The sequence below is a fragment of the Triticum dicoccoides genome, chromosome 3A (genome assembly GCF_002162155.2).
Source record: "Triticum dicoccoides isolate Atlit2015 ecotype Zavitan chromosome 3A, WEW_v2.0, whole genome shotgun sequence".
Classification (NCBI taxonomy): domain Eukaryota; kingdom Viridiplantae; phylum Streptophyta; class Magnoliopsida; order Poales; family Poaceae; genus Triticum; species Triticum dicoccoides.
The window spans coordinates 638,382,940-638,403,340 of record NC_041384.1 but is presented as its reverse complement, the minus strand read 5'-3'; the positions used below and the strand labels follow the sequence as shown (position 1 = coordinate 638,403,340).

Here is a 20,401-nt window from a genome sequence, read left to right as displayed (position 1 = left end):
ATAATTTTAAATGCCCAAATTCAAATATTTATGATTTAATTCAAAAACCCTAAGATGGCCTAGGAAAATGTGCATCACTTTTGGCAGAGGTTCTGAACCAAGACAAAAATGATGGGCATTTTAGAAGGGCATTTTAGGTTCATTGAAAAAGTTTTTTAGTAAACCCTAGTTGGTTTCAGAGGGGACTGGGGGTTCTGTCATCCCCATTTCAGGTTTCTGGTGAAAGAATAAACATGATGCAACACTCTAATGCATGACTAGCTAGGGTGTGACATAAACCTACCCAGCGAACGCTCTCTAAAAAAAGAACCTAACTAAAAATAAATAAAACCAGCTAAACCGAGGAAAACCGGATCGGGTTTTTGTGCGGGTTTTACCGGTCGGGGTGGTTTCCCCTCGGAAAACCGGCGGCGGATCTCCGGCGGCTTCCCGCGGCGGCGGGCGCCGGCGAGGAGCGAGGCGACGCGAGGCGAGGCGGCGCGCGGCGAGGCAGCGGAGGGGCGCGGCGCGGGCGGCTCCGGCGTGCGGCGCGGCAGCGGATCGGCGGAGGCGGCGCGGGCTAAGCAGCGGCAGCGGCATCCGCGATGGCGGCGGTGGTCGGCGTGGTGCGGCGGCGCGATGTGAGAGGAGGAGAGGAGAGGCGGCGGCGGGATTTATAGGCGGAGGGCGAGGCAATGGCGTGGGCGAGGGGCAAGGAGGAGGCCGGGGCGACCGTGACGGCCATGGCGCGGCGGCGGACTCGGGAGGACTCCCGGTCGGGGACAGAGGTGATGAGGAGCTGGGCTGCGCCGCGGCCTAGCAGGAGCTGGGCCGGCCCAGTCGGCGGACGGAAGCTCTTTTTTTAATAAACCCTTTTTTCCAGAGAACTAAAATAATAAAAACAAAATAACTAAAAAATATTATATAGGCATGTAATATATCAAAATTTTCAGAAAAAGATTTCCAACAACATGGACATTTTTCTAGCATTAAATAAAATACACACAAAATCAGATAATTCAAAGAGTGCTACTGGTCTAATAAAATCCAACAAAATCATTTAAAAAAACCAAAATGATTTCAAATTAATTTTTCTCCAATTTTCTGTTGTAGGGAATCATGTTACCCTATTTTCCATATATTTTATTTTTGGAGACAAATTATTTGAATAAAACTCAATTAACTCCAAATTGAAAATAAATTCAAAAGAACTTTGAATTTAATTCTTTGAAACTCCCAACTCATATTTCATATAATTTGAAGAAGTCGTTTTATCTTCTCTCGTGAAAATCATTGAGTTGCTTGAAGCTTCTGAATTGGAAATATTTCCCAATGGAATTCAAATATTTTTCAAACACCCTTTTCATTTATTTAAATGGAAGAAGTCATGTCATCTTCTCTCTAGGGTTTTGTATTTGAAAAGAATTTGAATTCACAAAGATCAGAAAGCAAATATGAAAGTTTGGGAAAGTCCTTTTATTCCCTCTCATTTAACTTTCAAAAAGTTTCGATTTCACTCACTTTCAGACAATCAATCAAACAATCAATCAAATCTATCTATTTATATAACATTCCAAAATTTAGAGTTTCGGATGTTACAAACCTACCACCCTTAAAATGAATCTCGTCCTCGAGATTCGGAGAGGCTAGAAAGAAATAGGTTAGGGTCGGGGTCTTCTCAAAATCCATCAATCATCACAGGGGGTCTGGGATGCTACCACCCTTGGAAGCATGGTTACGGTTCCATCAAAACTCATATACTCCATCCTTATTCTTGACAGTGTCGGTCTTCTCAGATCGCAAGGATAATTCCTTCTCCGGGCTCTTCCGATAGTGGCATAATCTTTTCCTCAATTCTTCTGTCCTTTCATCTTGGTAGGGTTATTCCGAGACTGGGTCTTCTTACCTGACGGGTCTGGCGCCAGTACTAAACAACTATCGATATCTCATGGTGGTCAACCATTTATGGTTTCTCCTGCAGGAAATGGGTCTGGGTTGATCCTCACCGTATAACCTACGATTGGCAAAAGCTGCCTTATACAAGGGAAAAATTGCTATACCATTCTAAGGTTTAAACAGGATTTTGATCGTCGTCTCTCTACTATAGGTAAGTCACTCAGATTTACCATCCCATATAGCAAGGCGAACAATAAGAGTAAGTCGGTATGGTGATCAATCCGCCCCACACCCAAATCATTACCATGTATACAGTTTAGCGAATCTCGCATACTAACACTCAGTCATCCTCACAAGCATTGCAGAACTTCTCTTGTCGATGAACTAAGTTCGGATAATTCCATGGATTCTGCAAGCCAAACAAACATCTATCGTTCCTTCACAACTCTCAGGTTTTGCGTTACTCCTATAAAATTATCTGCCGATAAACATCGTATCTTCCTCTAGGGTTCTTCCTTCAGCAAGAATGTGCTTGCTTCTTGGCAGGTCTTGGGCATGTGGGTTATGGCCCATCTTATTACTTGTAATCCTTGAACTCACCCTCGGGGCAGCTGATCGTTATTCCAACATCCAACTTCCAGCTTCCTAGCATAATTAAAATACATCCAATTGTATTGTCTCCCTTCCTTCTATTTGTACAAGACTAAGACGTGATTACTCAAACTCATCATGGAGTTATAATCATTCCATAATACCAACATCATACCTCCTTTATATCCAATAGTAATTCATCTCTTCATCCTCGTGGGATATCCCTCATACCGAGATAAAAACTTATACTTATGAAGTCCATATTCCACTTCGTGGAACATCATTATTCTTTCCAGTGTCAAGCGTCATTACAGGGGAATATTGGCCATCTCTGCATGGCACTTCTTCAACTGGGAAACGTGAAACACATCTTGAACTCCTGACAGTCCTTCGGGTGACTCCAACTTGTTGGCCACTTCTCCCATACGCTCCAAAACTCGGTATGGTCATACAAATCTTGGGGCTAACTGTCCCTTAACTCCAAATCGTTTAAATCCTCACAGAGGGGACATACGAAGACATGCTCCGTCTCCCATTTCATAGACTACCTCCTTGCATTTTTTGAGTCTACATAACTCTTCTGCCTGGACTGAGCTACCTTCTGTCTATATCGAATAAACTTAACATTCTCTTCTGACTCCTTGATCACATTTGGTCCAAACAACTGACGGTCTCCAACTTCATCCCAAACACTCTTGGGGTATCACACATATCGAGACAAAACTCGTATTCATTCTGTCCAAAATCCACTCAGTGGAGTATCCTTATCTTTTCCAGGGGTCAACGGTTCTTACAGGGTACTACCACCCTTAAAATGCACAAATCTTCCATAGACCATATTTCTCATATCCTCAGAATGGCCAAAATTCTTCTTCATAGAGTAACAACTCATAAGATCCATATCAGTACCAACGATGCTAACTCTATTTATTCTCAAGTTATTACAATCTCTCGCTTTTCCATTACATGTCTCAACTCAACACCTCAATATAAAAGAAAATATTCTCACTTCTACTACTCCATTTCTTTTGTTGCAAACTCAACTATCTAGCACAAGTTTCCTTCTCCTTGGGGCATTCTCTGGCAAAGTGCCCCGCTCCATTACAACTAAAACATATTACTTCTGACAAGTATCGAGGTTTCCTTTTTGGGCAATTGTTGAGGTAGTGCCCTGACTCCTTGCACCTGTAACAGGTGATATGACTCAGGTCCTTCCTGGAATCCAATCTGCTTCTCTTCCTGGACCTTTCCATGCCAATCATGGCTTCTATTTCTTGTGGGTCATATTCTACTTCCTCTGTCGGGAATTATACTAGATCCCCATTCAAACAATTTTGGGAGATGTGTCCTTCTTCTCCACATGAATAGCAAGACTTAGTGCAGGGTTTACTCGGGTCTTTTTAGGTGTGTCCTCCATCTCTTCCTTCATCACAACTTCTTCTAAAATTTCCATGAGGGCTCCTTTCATTACTTCTTTCTTCTGTTGGATGGTTCGTTGTACCATGGGGTAAATGTGACACTGAGCAGGATAGTGGGTAGTCCCTTCACACAAGAAACAAGTAATCTGCCTAATTGGGCATTCTTCAACTGGGTGACTTCCTTCACAATTAGGTCATTCATCCTTGTGTTCTTTATGGGTGTGTCCTATTTCTCCACAAATCTTGCATGCACAAGGTTTCTTCATATCCTTTCCATAAGGCTTCAACTTCTGGGACACAAACCGAGACTTTGGCAAAGTCAACTTAAATTCTCTCCAAGTGGTTACTCCTTGCCATCCATTCATGGTTTGGTACATCCTCCACCAAGTAGCAGCACCTCTTTCAAAGCACTGAAGAGCATGCTGGGTTATATCATTTCCAACTATAAGGTTATTCTTCATGTGATCCTCCATGTTCTGAATCCATCGGCCCGTCTCCAATTAACTCATTGGTCCAGAAAATACAAGCTCATCTCCATTCATCCTCTATTGGGTCCATGCGGGTTTGGGGTAAGATAAGAGAGAGGGAGAGGGATACACACAATACAAACAAAAGTTTTGAAAAGACAGATTTTATTTGTGGTCGTCGGGAAAAATATCAAACAAATGACAGCTCACAAACGTTGCATCTAACGTAGGTATATAACAGGGGTTTGGTCTTCTAAAGGTCAATAAATCATCAACTCTCCAAACTCTTCAAGCCTTGTTCATGCCTCCAATGGCTTCTTCCGATCATGCTTGTCTTTCTCAAGTTCTTTTGCCAGATCAACTCTGTTGACGCGAAGTCTCTCGTGACGTCCTTTAATATTCTGGAGTTGCGTTCCAAACTTCTAGTTTCAACATCCTTCACATGAACCATAGTCATACTGTCCTTCAGTTCCTAACAAATCTCCAGTATCTCGAGGTTGTAGCTCCTCCAACTTGGCTACTTTCAGCTTTTGGTTCCTGAGTTCTTCATGAAATGCTTCCTTGTCTAATACGGCTTCATGGAGCTCCACCTTAAACTTCTTGATGTACTACTCCAGATCCTGGTGATACACCGGCTAAGGTTAAAACTTCATCTTACTAATAGGTGCTCCATCAGCCTTCTTCCATCAAATCCATTCTGAAGAAATGCATCCTTAGCTCAGCACGGTGACAATAGTATCAGCGGGCGATGACATCACGGATAACCGTGTTTCTGCTCTTGTCATTCCCATGAGCTATCATTCCATAGTTGATATCTCCTGCCTTAGGGTTTTCTTTGACAAAACTTTAAGTTTTTAACTCTCCATGCTCCGGTCTTTCTCCGATACACCCTGATCTCGGGCATTGACAACTTCCATAATCTGTCAAGTTCCATAAGGGTAGCCTTCCTAGGTCATACAAATCTAGGGATTCTTCAGAGCCTTCAAATTCTCCTAGTCTTCAGAGTCTTCAAAAGTTGTAGTTTCCATTATTCAGATGCACAGTAAAATCCTCTTCATTCCGAAGCGGTCTTAGTTGTCCAATATCTTGTACTTCTTGGAGTGGTCTCATCAGTCGAATCTTTGTGTGGTCAAAAGGGGAAAGGGGTATGGTCTCACTAAAGGGAATTTTTGAATAAGCTCAGAAGAGAAGAGAAGTAAAGATCTTTTGAAAATGAAGTTGTAGAGAAAATCTTTCCTATGGGCTTGCCAATTTCTAGGGTCGCGTCCTATAGTCAACATGTGCTCTGATACCATCTTGTAGCGACCCGACCTCAGACGGTCAAGTCTCTGTGCTTAAGTGTCATCCCTGGATCGGTATGCTGACACACACAATACTCGAGGATTTATAACACAGGTAAATCACATGTAAAAAGTAACGTAAATACTATTACCTCAATCCAAAATAGCTGAAGTAACAAGGTTGTGGATTCCCATCAACACCAACGGCAAAGTTGAGTGTAGAAATCATAACCCTAACGTATCACTTACTCGTCGTAAGAAATCCTGCAACATGAGACGTTGCAGCCACAAAGGTCAGTACATTGAATGTACTGACAAATTCACACCATAGAGAATGATGAACAATGGCCATCACTACATGCATATATGGCTGGTGGAAAATCTCTATGGTTATATGTTTTTGCGAAAAGCCAATTTTTCCCTACTGCAAAGGAATAAATTTTTATTTAACTATCATGGTGGTTGTTGAACATTGAGAATGGTTGACAGCATTCTCAATCCCAATTAAGTAACATCATTAAACCCAACAATATTCATTTAAAGTAACATGATGAGATTCACATGATAATCTAGGTACTAGATACTCAAGATGTCCATAACCGGGGACACGGCTAACCATGATTAGTTTATACACTCTACAGAGGTTTGCGCACTTTTCCCCACAAGACTCGATCTCCTCTGTTGGATTTCTCGCACTACATGGTGTTTGAGAAACGGATGACTGAGACATAGTCTTTCAGAAGCGTTTGCACCTTACGATGGGTAGACCGTACCACCTACAACCCCTACATCTGCTAGTCTACCACTGTAAGAGTTCACACGACTTAATCAACTATGCTAGAGCCCATAATAGCTTGTGGCTGCACACGGAAGTTTCTAGTATGAATAGTCTCATGATCCCTTTGAGCCTGGGTGGCGGCCCAAAAGAAAACAGGCAATCCTGGTCTACCCAGGTGCCTAGACAGGCAATCCTAGAATAACCAGGTGCCTCAATCCACCCAAATGTGTGTTTAAGTTGCCACCTTAAGTAAACCATTAATTAACAATCTCACATCTGTCATGAATACTCTCAAAACCCAATCCACGTCTACGAGCATAGCATGGCAATGTAAGCAATACGTAAAAGTAACTCCCAAGGTTTGAATGCAGGGTAATAGGTTCCTACCTCATCAACTACTTCCCAATACCCACATGTTATCAATCCTACTCATGCAATGTTTGAGGGTGAAACTAATGCATAAAACTGGGTATGAAAAAAGGTATGATCAAAGTGTGAACTTGCCTGCAATGTTGATGAAGATGATTCACACTCAAAATTCTTGATAGTTCTACTCGTCACACTCCGGTCAATCTATCGTAAGCAAGCAATAGTAACCACACATAAGCAATCACTCAAAAATCAGAGAGAACAAAGAAAACAATTCGGAAAACGTCAAAACCAAGCAAATAACTCTTGCAACATAAAACAATTTCTAACAGTACCAAAATTAAGTGAATTTGGCCTTATCAGAAAGTTTAGGTCAAGAGCTTCGATTTGCAAAAAGAATCAACTAAATCGGAGCTACGAAACTCAAGTTATGATCAAACGAAGTTTGAATTCAAATCTGATCTAATTCAAATTTTAAACTTTTCAAAAACATGTTTGAGTTGGATTACTGGATAGAGGGGATCATGACGAAGACGTGGGCATTGGTTTCGTTGGATGTGGACAAACGGGTAAAAAGTTGTAGAGGTTCGAAGCAGAGGGACTAATCTGTAAAAGAAATACTACAAAGAGGTCCCTGTCTAAAACTAACAGAAAAAGAAAAAGGCTAAAAAGTGAACGTTCGCTTTCTAAACCTACCCAGCGAACGCTCTCTAAGAAAAAGAACCTAACTAAAAAAAATAAAACCGGCTAAACCAAGGAAAACCGGATCGGGTTTTTGTGCGGGTTTTACCGGTCGGGGCGGTTTCCCGTCGGAAAACCGGCGGCAGATCTCCGGCGGCTTCCCGCGGCGGCGGGCGCCGGTGAGGAGCGAGGCGATGCGAGGCGAGGCGGCGCGCGGCGAGGCAGCGGAGGGGCGCGGCGCGGCAGCGGATTGGCGGTGGCGGCGCGGGCTAAGCAGCGGCGGTGGCGTCCGCGATGGCGGCGGTGGTCGGCGTGGTGCGGCGGCGCGATGCGAGAGGAGGAGGGGAGAGGTAGCGGCGGCGGGATTTATAGGGGGAGGGCAAGGCAATGGCGTGGGCGAGGGGCAAGGAGGAGGCCGGGGCGACCACGGCGGCCATGGCGCGGCGGCGGACTCGGGAGGACTCCCGGTCGGTGACGGAGGCATGAGGAGCTGGGCTGGGCCGTGGCCTGGCAGGAGCTGGGCCGGCCCAGTTGGCGGAGGGAAGCTCTTTTTTTTTAATAAACCTTTTTTTCAGAGAACTAAAATAATAAAAACAAAATAACTAAAAAACATTATATAGGCATGTAATATATCAAAATTTTCAGAAAAAGATTTCCAACAACATGGACATTTTTCTAGCATTAAATAGAATACACACAAAATCATATAATTCAAAGAGTGCTACTGGTCTAATAAAATCCAACAAAATCATTTAAAAAAACCAAAATGATTTCAAATTAATTTTTCTCCAATTTTCTGTTGTAGGGAATCATGTTACCCTATTTTCCATATATTTTATTTTTGGAGATAAATTATTTGAATAAAACTCAATTAACTCCAAATTGAAAATAAATTCAAAAGAACTTTGAATTTAATTCTTTGAAACTCCTAAATCATATTTCATATAATTTTAAGAAGTCATTTTATCGTCTCTCGTGAAAATCATTGAGTTGCTTGAAGTTTCTGAATTGGAAATATTTCCCAATGGAATTCAAATATTTTTCAAACACCCTTTTCATTTATTTAAATGGAAGAAGTCATGTCATCTTCTCTCTAGGGTTTTGTATTTGAAAAGAATTTGAATTCACGAAGATCAGAAAGCAAATATGAAAGTTTGGGAAAGTCCTTTTATTCCCTCTCATTTAACTTTCAAAAAGTTTCGAATTCACTCACTTTCAGACAATCAATCAAACAATTAATCAAATCTATCTATTTATTATAACATTCCAAAATTTAGAATTTTGGGATGTTACATGTGAGAGCTAAAAAAGCAAGTCCACATACTCAACTATCATTTAGTCCTCCATAATTGCTAACACTCACGCGATACTTGTGGTTATGGAGTTTTAATCGGACACAGAGAAAGATAGGGGCTTATAGTTTTGCCCCACAACCTTTTACCTCAAGGGTAATGTCAACAATAATGGTTCATGCTCCCCTACATCCAATTAGATATATATATATATATATATCATGTTCTTTCCAACATGCTGAGCTTGCCAAAAGATAAAATGAAAAAGAAAAGGTGAAGATCACCATGACTCTTGCATAAGGTAGAAGATAATAATAAAGGATAGGCCCTTCGGAGAGGGAAGCAGAGGTTGCCATGCGCTTTTATGGTTGGATGCATAAAATCTCAATGCGAAAGAACGTCACTTTATATTGCCCCTTGTGATATGAACCTTTATTATGCAGTCCGTCGCTTTTCTTACTTCCACATCACAAGATCGTATAAAACTTATTTCTCCCACACCAATCAATCATACACATTTAGAGCAATTTTTATTGCTTTGCACCGATGACAACTTACTTGAAGGATCTTACTCAATCCATAGGTAGATATGGTGGACTCTCATGGCAAAACTGGTTTAAGGGTATTTGGAAGCACAAGTAGTATTTCTACTTAGTGCTGAGAATTTGGCTAGCATGAGGGGGAAAGGCAAGCTCAACAAGTTAGAGGATCCATGACAACATACTTTATCTCAGATATAAGAAAGACATAACTCATTACGTTGTCTTGCTTGTCCAACATCAACTCTTTGGCATGTCATATTTTAATGAGTGCTCCCAATCATAAAAGATGTCAATGATAATATGTCTATATGTGAAAACCTCTCTTTCCTTATTACTTCCTATTAATTACAACAATGACCAAAGCTATGTCTGCCAACTCCCAACAACTTTTAATCATCATACTCTTTCTATGTGAAGTCATTACTCTCAATAAGATCAATATGAACTTTTTGTTTCTTTTTATTCTTTTCTCTTTTCTTTTATTCACCCAAGATCATGGCAAAATAATCAAGCCCTTGACTCAACACTAATCTTTATTATATATAACTCACGGACTCGATTACATAGAGATATCATAAAGCAAAACTCAAAACTAGATCATGCCATAAACTTTATTCTACTAGATCAAGATACTACTAATAGGATCGAACTAAGAAAAACGGTAAAGATAGGAGTTGTGATTGTGATACGATACCGGGGCACCTCCCCCAAGCTTGGCAGTTGCCAAGGGGAGTGCCCATACCCATGTGATTATATCTCCTTTGTCGGTGAAGAAGGTGGTGGTGATGTTGGCTTAGTTGATGGCTTAGGCTTCTCCCTTAATTTGCGCTTGAGGACGGCATTTTGATCCCTCAGATCATCAATCTCCCACTCCAGGGTTAATATCTTTTTGCATAAGTCCTGCTTATTTTCCTGCAAGAGACGAAAAGGGATAAACTCGAACTTGGGTTTCTTTATCCTGTCAGGGAGACTTGACTTTTTGAACTCCACGTGCATGTCCCCAGGTTCAGGTAATGGTGCTTCATCTTCATCTGAGCTCGTCTCCTCCTTCCCCTTGGGTTCATAGTCCTCTTCTTCCTCCGTGGTCCATCCATCGTGTTCCACATCTCCATAGACCTTTGGATTTGCTAAGTAATCATCCACATAGCTTTCTCCTTCCGAATCCTGGGAAGACATGTTGATTTAATCTGCAACAGGACAACTCAAAATGAAAACAGAGGATATTTGCGTGATACGGGAGTCAAAACTTTCGGGAGGTTATATAATGAATTTTTACCGACCAAAATACGTAATGTGCAAGAAAACGGAGTCCGGAAGGCACACGAGGTGCTCACGAGGTAGGGGGCGCGCCCAGGGGGGTAGGGCGCGCCCACCACCCTCGTGGGGCCCTCGTGTCCTTCCCGGACTGCTACTTATTTTTCTATTTTTCTAAATATTCCAAAACGGAGAAATATTGCCTTAAAAATTGTTTTGGAGTCGATTTACTTACCGTACCACATACCTATTTCTTTTCGGAGTCTGAAACGTTCCGGAAAGTGTTTCTTATGTATTCCTCCGGGGTTACGGTTTCAATAATATTGGTTTCAACATTTATGGGATTACCTGCGATATAATGTTTAATTCTTTGACCATTTACCACCTTCGGATTTGTGCCCTCGAAGTTGTTGATTTTTATGGCACCAGAACGATAGACCTCTTCGATAACATAGGGGCCTTCCCATTTAGAGAGAAGTTTTTCTGCAAAAAATCTTAAACAAGAGTTGTATAGCAATACATAATCACCCACATTAAACTCACGCTTTTGTATCCTTTTGTCATGCCATCTTTTAACTTTTTCTTTAAACAACTTGGCATTTTCATAATCTTGGGTTCTCCATTAATCAAGTGAGCTAATATCAAATAACCTCTTCTCACCGGCAAGTTTAAAATCGTAGTTAAGCTCTTTAATAGCCCAATATGCCTTATGTTCTAATTCGAGAGGTAAGTGAAATGCTTTTCCATAAACCATTTTATACGGAGACGTACCCATAGGATTTTTGTATGCAGTTGTAGAAGCCCATAATGCATCATCAAGTTTCTTAGACCAATTCTCTCTAGACCTATTAACAGTCTTTTGCAAAATTAATTTGAGCTCTCTATTGCTCAACTCTACTTGACCACTAGACTGTGGGTGATAAGGAGATGCAATTCTATGATTAACATCATATTTAGCAAGCATTTTATGGAAAGCACCATGAATAAAGTGTGAACCACCATCAGTCATTAAATATCTAGGGACTCCAAACCTCGGGAAAATAACTTCTTTAAGCATTTTAGTAGAAGTGTTATGATCAGCACTACTAGTTGGAATAGCTTCTACCCACTAAGTAACATAATCAACAGCAACTAAAATATGTGTGTATCCATTAGAGGCAGGAAAAGGTCCCATATAATCAAAGCCCCAAACATCAAACGGTTCAATAACAAGTGAATAATTCATAGGAATTTCTTGACCTCTACTAATATTACCAATTCTTTGACATTCATCACAAGACAAGACAAACTTACGGGCATCCTTGAAGAGAGTAGGCTAATTAAAACCAGATTGCAATACCTTATGTGCAGTTCTATCTCCAGCGTGGTGTCCTCCATAAGACTCAGAATGACACTTGCGTAGGATCTGTTCCTGTTCATGCTCAGGTACACAACGTCTAATAACACCATCTACTCCTTCTTTATAAAGATGTGGGTCATCCCAAAAGTAATGTCTCAAATCATAGAAGAATTTTTTCTTTTGTTGGTATGTGAAGCTAGGTGGTATAAACTTGGCAACAATATAATTAGCATACCATGGAGTACTACGAGAAGTACTTATAACATTTAATTGTTCATCAGGAAAGCTATCATTAATAGGTAGTGGGTCATCAAGAATATTTTCTAACCTAGACAAGTTGTCTGCAACGAGGTTCTCAGCTCCCTTTCTATCAACAATATGCAAATCAAATTCTTGTAGCAAGAGAACCCATCTAATAAGTCTAGGTTTAGCATCTTTCTTTTCCATAAGATATTTAATAGCAGCATGATCAGTTTGAATAGTTACTTTAGAATCAACAATATAAGATCTGAACTTATCACAAGCAAATACAACCGCTAAAATCTCCTTTTCAGTAGTAGCATAATTTCTTTGAGCATTGTCTAGAGTCTTACTAGCATAATGAATAACATTTAATTTCTTATCAACTCTTTGCCCTAGAACAGCACCTACAACATAATCACTAGCATCACACATAATTTCAAAGGGTAAATTCCAATCAGGTGGCTGAACAATAGGTGCAGTGACTAATGCTTTCTTAAGTGTTTCAAATGCTTCTACACAATCATCATCAAAGACAAATGGTATATCTTTTTGCAATAAATTAGTCAGAGGCCGAGAAATTTTTGAGAAGTCCTTAATGAACCTCCTGTAAAATCCGACGTGACCAAGGAAACTTCTTATACCTTTGATGTCCTTGGGACATGGCATCTTTTCAATAGCATCAACCTTGGCTTTATCAACTTCAATACCTCTTTCAGAAACTTTGTGCCCCAAGACAATACCTTCATTAACCATAAAGTGGCACTTTTCCCAATTCAAGACAAGATTAGTTTCTTCACATCTCTGCAAAACTCGATAAAGATTGCTCAAGCAATCATCAAAAGAGGAACCATAGACGGAGAAGTCGTCCATGAAAACCTCACAAATCTTTTCACAAAAGTCAGAGAATATAGCCATCATGCATCTTTCAAAGGTAGCAGGTGCATTACATAAACCAAAAGGCATACGTCTATAAGAAAAAGTACCAAAAGGGCATGTAAAAGTAGTCTTTGATTGATCTCTAGCCGACACAGGTATTTGAGAGAAACCAGAATAACCATCTAGAAAGCAATAGTGTGTATGTTTGCATAATCTTTCTAGCATTTGATCAATAAAAGGTAAGGGGTAATGATCTTTCTTAGTAGCTTTATTTAATTTGTGGAAATCTCCTATAACCTGTGATAATTCTTTGTGGAATCAATTTATCTTTATCATTAGGAACAACAGTAATACCTCCCTTCTTAGGGACACAATGGACAGGACTTACCCACTCACTATCAGCAACGGGATAGATTATACCTGCCTCCAGAAGCTTTAGTATTTCTTTTCTTACCACTTCTTTCATTTTAGGATTCAGACATCGTTGAGGATCACGAACTGGTTTGGCATCTGCTTCCAAATTTATTTTATGTTGACATAGAGTGGGACTAATGCCCTTAAGATCATCAAGAGTATATCCAATAGCAGCATGGTGCTTCTTCAGAGTTTTCAATAATCTTTCTTCTTCATGCTCTGAAAGGTTAGCACTAATAATAACAGGATATATCTTCTTTTCATCAAGATAAGCATATTTAAGATTATCAGGCAAAGGTTTAAGCTCAAACACGGGATCACTCTTGGGTGGAGAAGGATCCCCTAATATTTCAACAGGCAAGTTGTGATGCAGAATAGGTTCCTGTTTAAAGAATACTTCATCTATTTCCCTTCTTTCATTCATGAACATATCATTTTCATGGTCTAGCAAATAGTGTTCTAAAGGGTCACTAGGAGGTACGACAATAGAAGCAAGACCAATAATTTCATCCTTACTAGGTAATTCTTCCTCATGATGTTGTTTACTAAATTTAGAGAAATTAAACTCATGAACCATATCATCCAAGCCAACAGTAACAACATTCTTTGTGCAGTCTATGGTAGCATTGCCAGTATTTAAGAAGGGTCTACCAAATATAATGGGACACAAGCTATCTTGTGGAGAAGTAAGAACAAGAAAATCAGCAGGATATTTAGTTCTCCCTCAGAAAGAGTCTATGTGATGTAGCGACCCGACCTCAGACGGTCAAGTCTCTGTGCTTAAGTGTCATCCCTGGATCGGTATGCTGACACACACAGTAATCGAGGATTTATAACAGAGGTAAATCACATGTAAAAAGTAACGTAAATACTATTACCTCAATCCAAAATAGCGGAAGTAACAAGGTTGTGGATTCCCATCAACACCAACGGCAAAGTTGAGTGTAGAAATCATAACCCTAACATATCACTTACTCATCGTAAGAAATCCTGCAACATGAGACGTTGCAGCCACAAAGGGTCAGTACATTGAATGTACTGGCAAATTCACACCATAGAGAATGATGAACAATGGCTATCACTACATGCATATATGGCTGGTGGAAAAGCTCTATGGTTATATGTTTTTGTGAAAAGCCAATTTTTCCCTACTGCAAAGGAATAAATTTTTATTTAACTATCATGGTGGTTGTTGAACATTGAGAATGGTTGACAGCATTCTCAATCCCAATTAAGTAACATCATTAAACCCAACAATATTCATTTAAAGTAACATGATGAGATTCACATGATAATCCAGGTACTAGATACTCAAGATGTCCATAATCGGGGACACGGCTAACCATGATTAGTTTATACACTCTACAGAGGTTTGCGCACTTTTCCCCACAAGACTCGATCTCCTCCGTTGGATTTCTTGCACTACATGGTGTTTGAGAAACGGATGACCGGGACATAGTCTTTCAGAAGTGTTTGCACCTTACGATGGGTAGACCGTACCACCTACAATCCCTACATCTGCTAGTCTACCACTGTAAGAGTTCACACGACTTAATCAACTATGCTAGAGCCCATAATAGCTTGTGGCTGCACACGGAAGTTTCTAGTATGAATAGTCTCATGATCCCTTTGAGCCTGGGTGGCGGTCCAAAAAAAATAGGCAATCCTAGTCTACCCAGGTGCCTAGACAGGCAATCCTAGAATAACCAGGTGCCTCAATCCACCCAGATGTGTGTTTAAGTTGCCACCTTAAGTAAACCATTAATTAACAATCTCACATCTGTCATGAATACTCTCAAAACCCAATCCACGTCTACGAGCATAGCATGGCAATGTAAGCAATACGTAAAAGTAACTCCCAAGGTTTGAATGCAGGGCAATAGGTTCCTACCTCATCAACTACTTCCCAATACCCACATGTTATCAATCCTACTCATGCAATGTTTGAGGGTGAAACTAATGCATAAAACTGGGTATGAAAAAAGGTATGATCAAAATGTGAACTTGCCTGCAATGTTGATGAAGATGATTTGCACTCAAAACTCTTGATAGTTCTACTCGTCACACTCCGGTCAATCTATCTTAAGCAAGCAATAGTAACCACACATAAGCAATCACTCCAAAATCAGAGAGAACAAAGAAAACAATTCGGAAAACATCAAAACCAAGCAAATAACTCTTGCAACATAAAACAATTTCTAACAGTACCAAAATTAAGTGAATTTGGCCTTATCAGAAATTTTAGGTCAAGAGCTTCGATTTGCAAAAAGAATCAACTAAATCGGAGCTACGAAATTCAAGTTATGATCAAACGAAGTTTGAATTCAAATCTGATCTAATTCAAATTTTAAACTTTTCAAAAACATGTTTGAGTTGGATTACTGGATAGAGGGGATCATAACAAAGACGTGGGTGTTGGTTTCGTTGGATTTGGATAAACGGGTAAAAAGTTGTAGAGGTTTGAAGCAGAGGGACTAATCTGTAAAAGAAATACTACAAAGAGGTCCCTGTCTAAAACTAACAGAAAAAGAAAAAGGCTAAAAAGTGAATGTTCGCTTTCTAAACCTACCCAGCGAACGCTCTCTAAAAAAAGAACCTAACTAAAAATAAATAAAACCAGCTAAATCGAGGAAAACCGGATCGGGTTTTTGTGCGGGTTTTACCGGTCAGGGCGGTTTCCCGTCGGAAAACCGGCGGTGGAACTCGGACTTTGAGACAAGAATTGGATACAAGAGATGAACTAGGGTTTGGAGATGAGATGGTGCTGGTGAAGATGTTGATGGAGATTGCCCTCTCCCGATGAGAGGAGCGTTGGTGATGACGATGGTGATAATTTCCCCCTCCCGGAGGGAAGTATCCCCGGCAGAACAGCTCTGCCGGAGCTCTAGATTGGATCCGCCAAGGTTCCGCCTCGTGGCGGCGGAGTCTCATCCCGAAAAGTTCCTTCTTATTTTTTTCTCATCGAAAGACCTCATATAGGAGAAGATGGGCATCGGAGAGCCACCAGGGAGCCCACGAGGTAGGGGTGCGCCCTAGGGGGGGGGCACACCCCACCCTCGTGAGCAGGGTGTGGGCCCCCTGGCCTTCATCTTTGGCGAGGATTTTTACTTTTGGAGTTGCGCAGAATAGGTCTCTAATATTTGCTCCTTTTCCAGCCCAGAATTCCAGCTGCCAGCATTCTCCCTCCTTATGTAAACCTTGTAAAATAAGAGAGAATAGCCATAAGTATTGTGACATAAAGTGAAATAACAGTCCATACTGCGATAAATATCGATATAAAAGCATGATGCAAAATGGACGTATCACAGGGCGTCCCGAATGCCTTCCCTGTAAAAAGGCCATGTGAATATGGTGGGTGAAGTGTCTAAAAGGGGATCCTACTTTTTTGAGTTGGGACTTTTCGGTTTTTCTTACGTGCGATGCAGGGAGCAGTCCGGGATAGTCGGCCGTAATGGCCACCATGGCATCGTCGCAGCTTAACTGATAGAACTGCCGGTTTATCAGCTCCACTGAGATAACCGGATCTTCTTCGAGTCCAAAGTCGAGGGCCCGGTCAGGGTCCTTCGGTTGTGGAGAAGGGCTGAAGACCTCCTTTATGGCCTTTCGCAGTTCCTGCCATAAATTGGCAAGGCGAATACTTACAACGAAAAACGCGGGAAGATGGAAGTAAGGGGATATAGCTTACCCAGCTTGGAGGATTGTACATGGAGAATCCGTCCCGTGGCTTGATGCGGGTGAACTCCTCCTCCTCTCCCTTGAACAGTTCAGACAACATTTTGGCTAATGCGGCAGCATCGCCCGGACCCTTACGCCCGTAGCGAGTGGCATCATCCTCCCCGTTGAAACACCATAAGGGATGCCCATGATATTGAAGTGGTTGCACTCCCCGCATTATGCAAATCGACATAACTTTGGTTATTGTCAAACCTGACTGAGCCAGTGCCTTAATCCGGTTCATCAGATAGAGGACTTCTCTGTCGTCTTCCACCTGGGGGCTCCGTGGGCGCCAACTTCGACGCTTCTTCAGAGGAGCATTGTTGAACTCAGGAAGACCCCGCCGAACAGGGTCCGGAAGGGGAACGTCCTCCATATAAATTCCGAAGGCCAGTCTTCGGACGGCTTCTTCGGGGTACCGGACAGATATCCGGTATCGGCGATGCGCCATACTTCGGCTCCACCCACTTGATAAAGTGATTCCCTCTGTGTGCGAGGGACAAGGCAAAATAGCCTTTTCCATAGCTCAAAGTGAGCCTCGCAGTCCGGGAACAACTCGTAGAGAGCAACATAGGCGGCGATGTGTAGGATGGAGGCAGGCATGAGATTGTGTAGTTGGAGGCCGTAGAACTCCAGGAGCCCACAGAGGAATGGATGAATTGGAAATTCGAGTCCCCTTAGTAAGTAAGGAACAAGGCAAACTTGTTCCCCCATGGAGGGACAAGGAAAGTTCTCCGCTTGCTCCCCACCATTGTAGGTGGCGAGCCCGGCTCGAACGGGCACCATGTATGCCAGAGGAAGGAATCCTTTGGTCTGCAGTTCGACCAATCGACTATGTGGAACTGAACATCTCTCCCAATCACCAAGCTTAGGGCTACGGGGGCGGGAGGAGGAGCTGCGGACGTTGGCCATGCTGGAATGGATCTTTCCGAAACGCACTCTGATGGATTCTCGCTGAGGGGAGGATGGTGTGGATCGGATCTAAGAATCCCAATCCCTTTAATAGACAATTTATTTATCTGACTAGGGGGGTGAATGTAAAAATGCCCTGGCGCCTCGTATTCGTTTGAGAAATTGCCCTTATTGGGCACAGAAGCCAAGAGGATCAACATTTATGGGGCCGAATACTATTTACAAACACTTGGAAATTGGAGAAGAACCTGCCTTGCAATGCCGAAGACAATACCGCGCGTCGGACTCGTCGTCATTGAAGCCTGGTTCGGGGGCTACTGAGGGAGTCCTGGATTAGTGGATCTCCGGACAGCCGGACTATATCTTTCGGCCGGACTGTTGGACTATGAAGATACAAGATTAAAGACTTCATCTCGTGTCCAGATGGGACTCTACTTGGCATGGAAGGCAAGCTAGGCAATACGGATATGTATATCTCCTCCTTTGTAACCGACCTTGTGTAACCCTAGCCCCTCCGGTGTCTATATAAACCGGAGGGTTTTAGTCCGTAGGACAACATACAATCATACTATAGGCTAGCTTCTAGGGTTTAGCCTCTCCGATCTCGTGGTAGATCTACTCTTGTACTACCCATATCATCAATATTAATCAAGCAGGACATAGGGTTTTACCTCCATCAAGAGGGCCCAAACCTGGGTCAAACATTGTGTCCCCTGCCTCCTATTACCATCCGCCTTAGACGCACAGTTTGGGACCCCCTACCCGAGATCCGCCGGTTTTGACACCGACGGCGGGGAACAGGATTGTCATTGCAACTTGTGGGGCTATAACCTTGTTGGTTGATCTGCTTCATTCACCAGATGCCAAAATCCAAGAAAATGCAGTTACAGCCCTCCTCAATTTGTCAATCGATGATGATAATAAGATCGCCATCTTGAATGTGTATGCCATTTATCCTCTGGTCCATGTTCTGGAAACAGGGAACCTTGAAGCTAAAGATAATGCAGTCGCTACTTTGTCCACTCTCGGTTATTGAAGAGAGTAGTGTGAGGATTGGACGATCTGCCACTGTTAAGCATCTCGTAGATGTTTTGGGGAATGGGACTCTACGAGGAAATAAAGATGCAGCTACTGCATTGTTTAATTTATCCATACTTGATGAGAACAGAGGTCGCATTATACAAGCAGATGCTGTGAAGCACCTAGTTGAACTTTTGGATCCTACTCCTAGAATTGTTGATGAAGTTTTAGTTGTCCTGGCAAATCTTGCTACTATAATGGAAGGGAGGACTGCGATTGGGTAGGCACGTGGTATTTGATCCCTTGTTCAAGTTTCGAATTGGATTCAGCGAAAGGGAAGGAAAAATGTTGGTGCGGCACTGCTTCAGTTATGCACAAACAATAATAGATTTTTGCAGCATAGTTCTTCAAGAGGGTGGGTGTGCCCCATTTAGTCGCACTATCATGGTCAGGTACACCGTGAGCAAGAGAAAAGGTTTTCCACTTCTATAACAAAAATTTACAACTACAAGAAAAATGGTTGCAGAATCATTTTCCTAGGAATTTGAATTTGTCGCAGGTGGAGGCTCTTCCCAGCTACTTCCGCTGTCAGAGGCATGGGAACTCATGAAGTAAATGCTTATGATGATCTTACCATGTACATCATGCATTTCCCTGGACTTCTCAAATGACGGTTATTGTTGCTGATTGGTGTTGTGTACTATTTTTATACTCGGATTGAGATGTGCTCGTCATGTCATACTATTTGTTGGGTGTAGGTGTTGGTTATCGTCATTGTTGCTGAGATGGCGTATTTATCATTTTCATAATTTTGTACAGCTTTCATTGGTATCTGTTTCCCCAAGATTTTGTTCTGTGCATGTTGTTGACTGACCCAAACTGTGATGTGTTGCCAGCATGTTTCCCCTTCTTCAATAAGAGATGGATACTAGCTATCCGATGTGCCTGATCATGTGATTGTAGGCTAGCAGCATTGTACTGGTGCTCATTGATGATATCATAGAAATCAGTTGTTGCTAGCTCTAGGAGCAAACCTGGCTCAACTCTGTTGAGTGGCTTTTATGATTCATTCAAAGTTACCAATTTAGCACTATGTAGTTGAGTCACTAGTTTACCACATTATGCAAATGAAATTTGATCCAAGGAAATTGTATCCTTGTGATTGTACTAATTGTTTTCCCTATTAAAGGAAAAAAATTGACATGTTTCTTATGTCGTTAGTTTGTCTCACCTGGTTCAGTGAGACAGACCGAAGGATGCAAGTGCAAGTGTGCAATCCAACTATGTGTTGTTATTAGATTGGCTGCAAGAGGAATGCATCCATGCATTCTTCTAA

At 41.7% G+C, this 20,401-nt stretch overlaps 1 pseudogene; it reads left to right on the top strand.

The window, feature by feature from the left end:
- LOC119272719 overlaps positions 1 to 19,675 on the top strand; it is a 35,229-nt pseudogene extending 15,554 nt beyond the window's left edge.
- Positions 19,676 to 20,401: the final 726 nt, after the last annotated feature.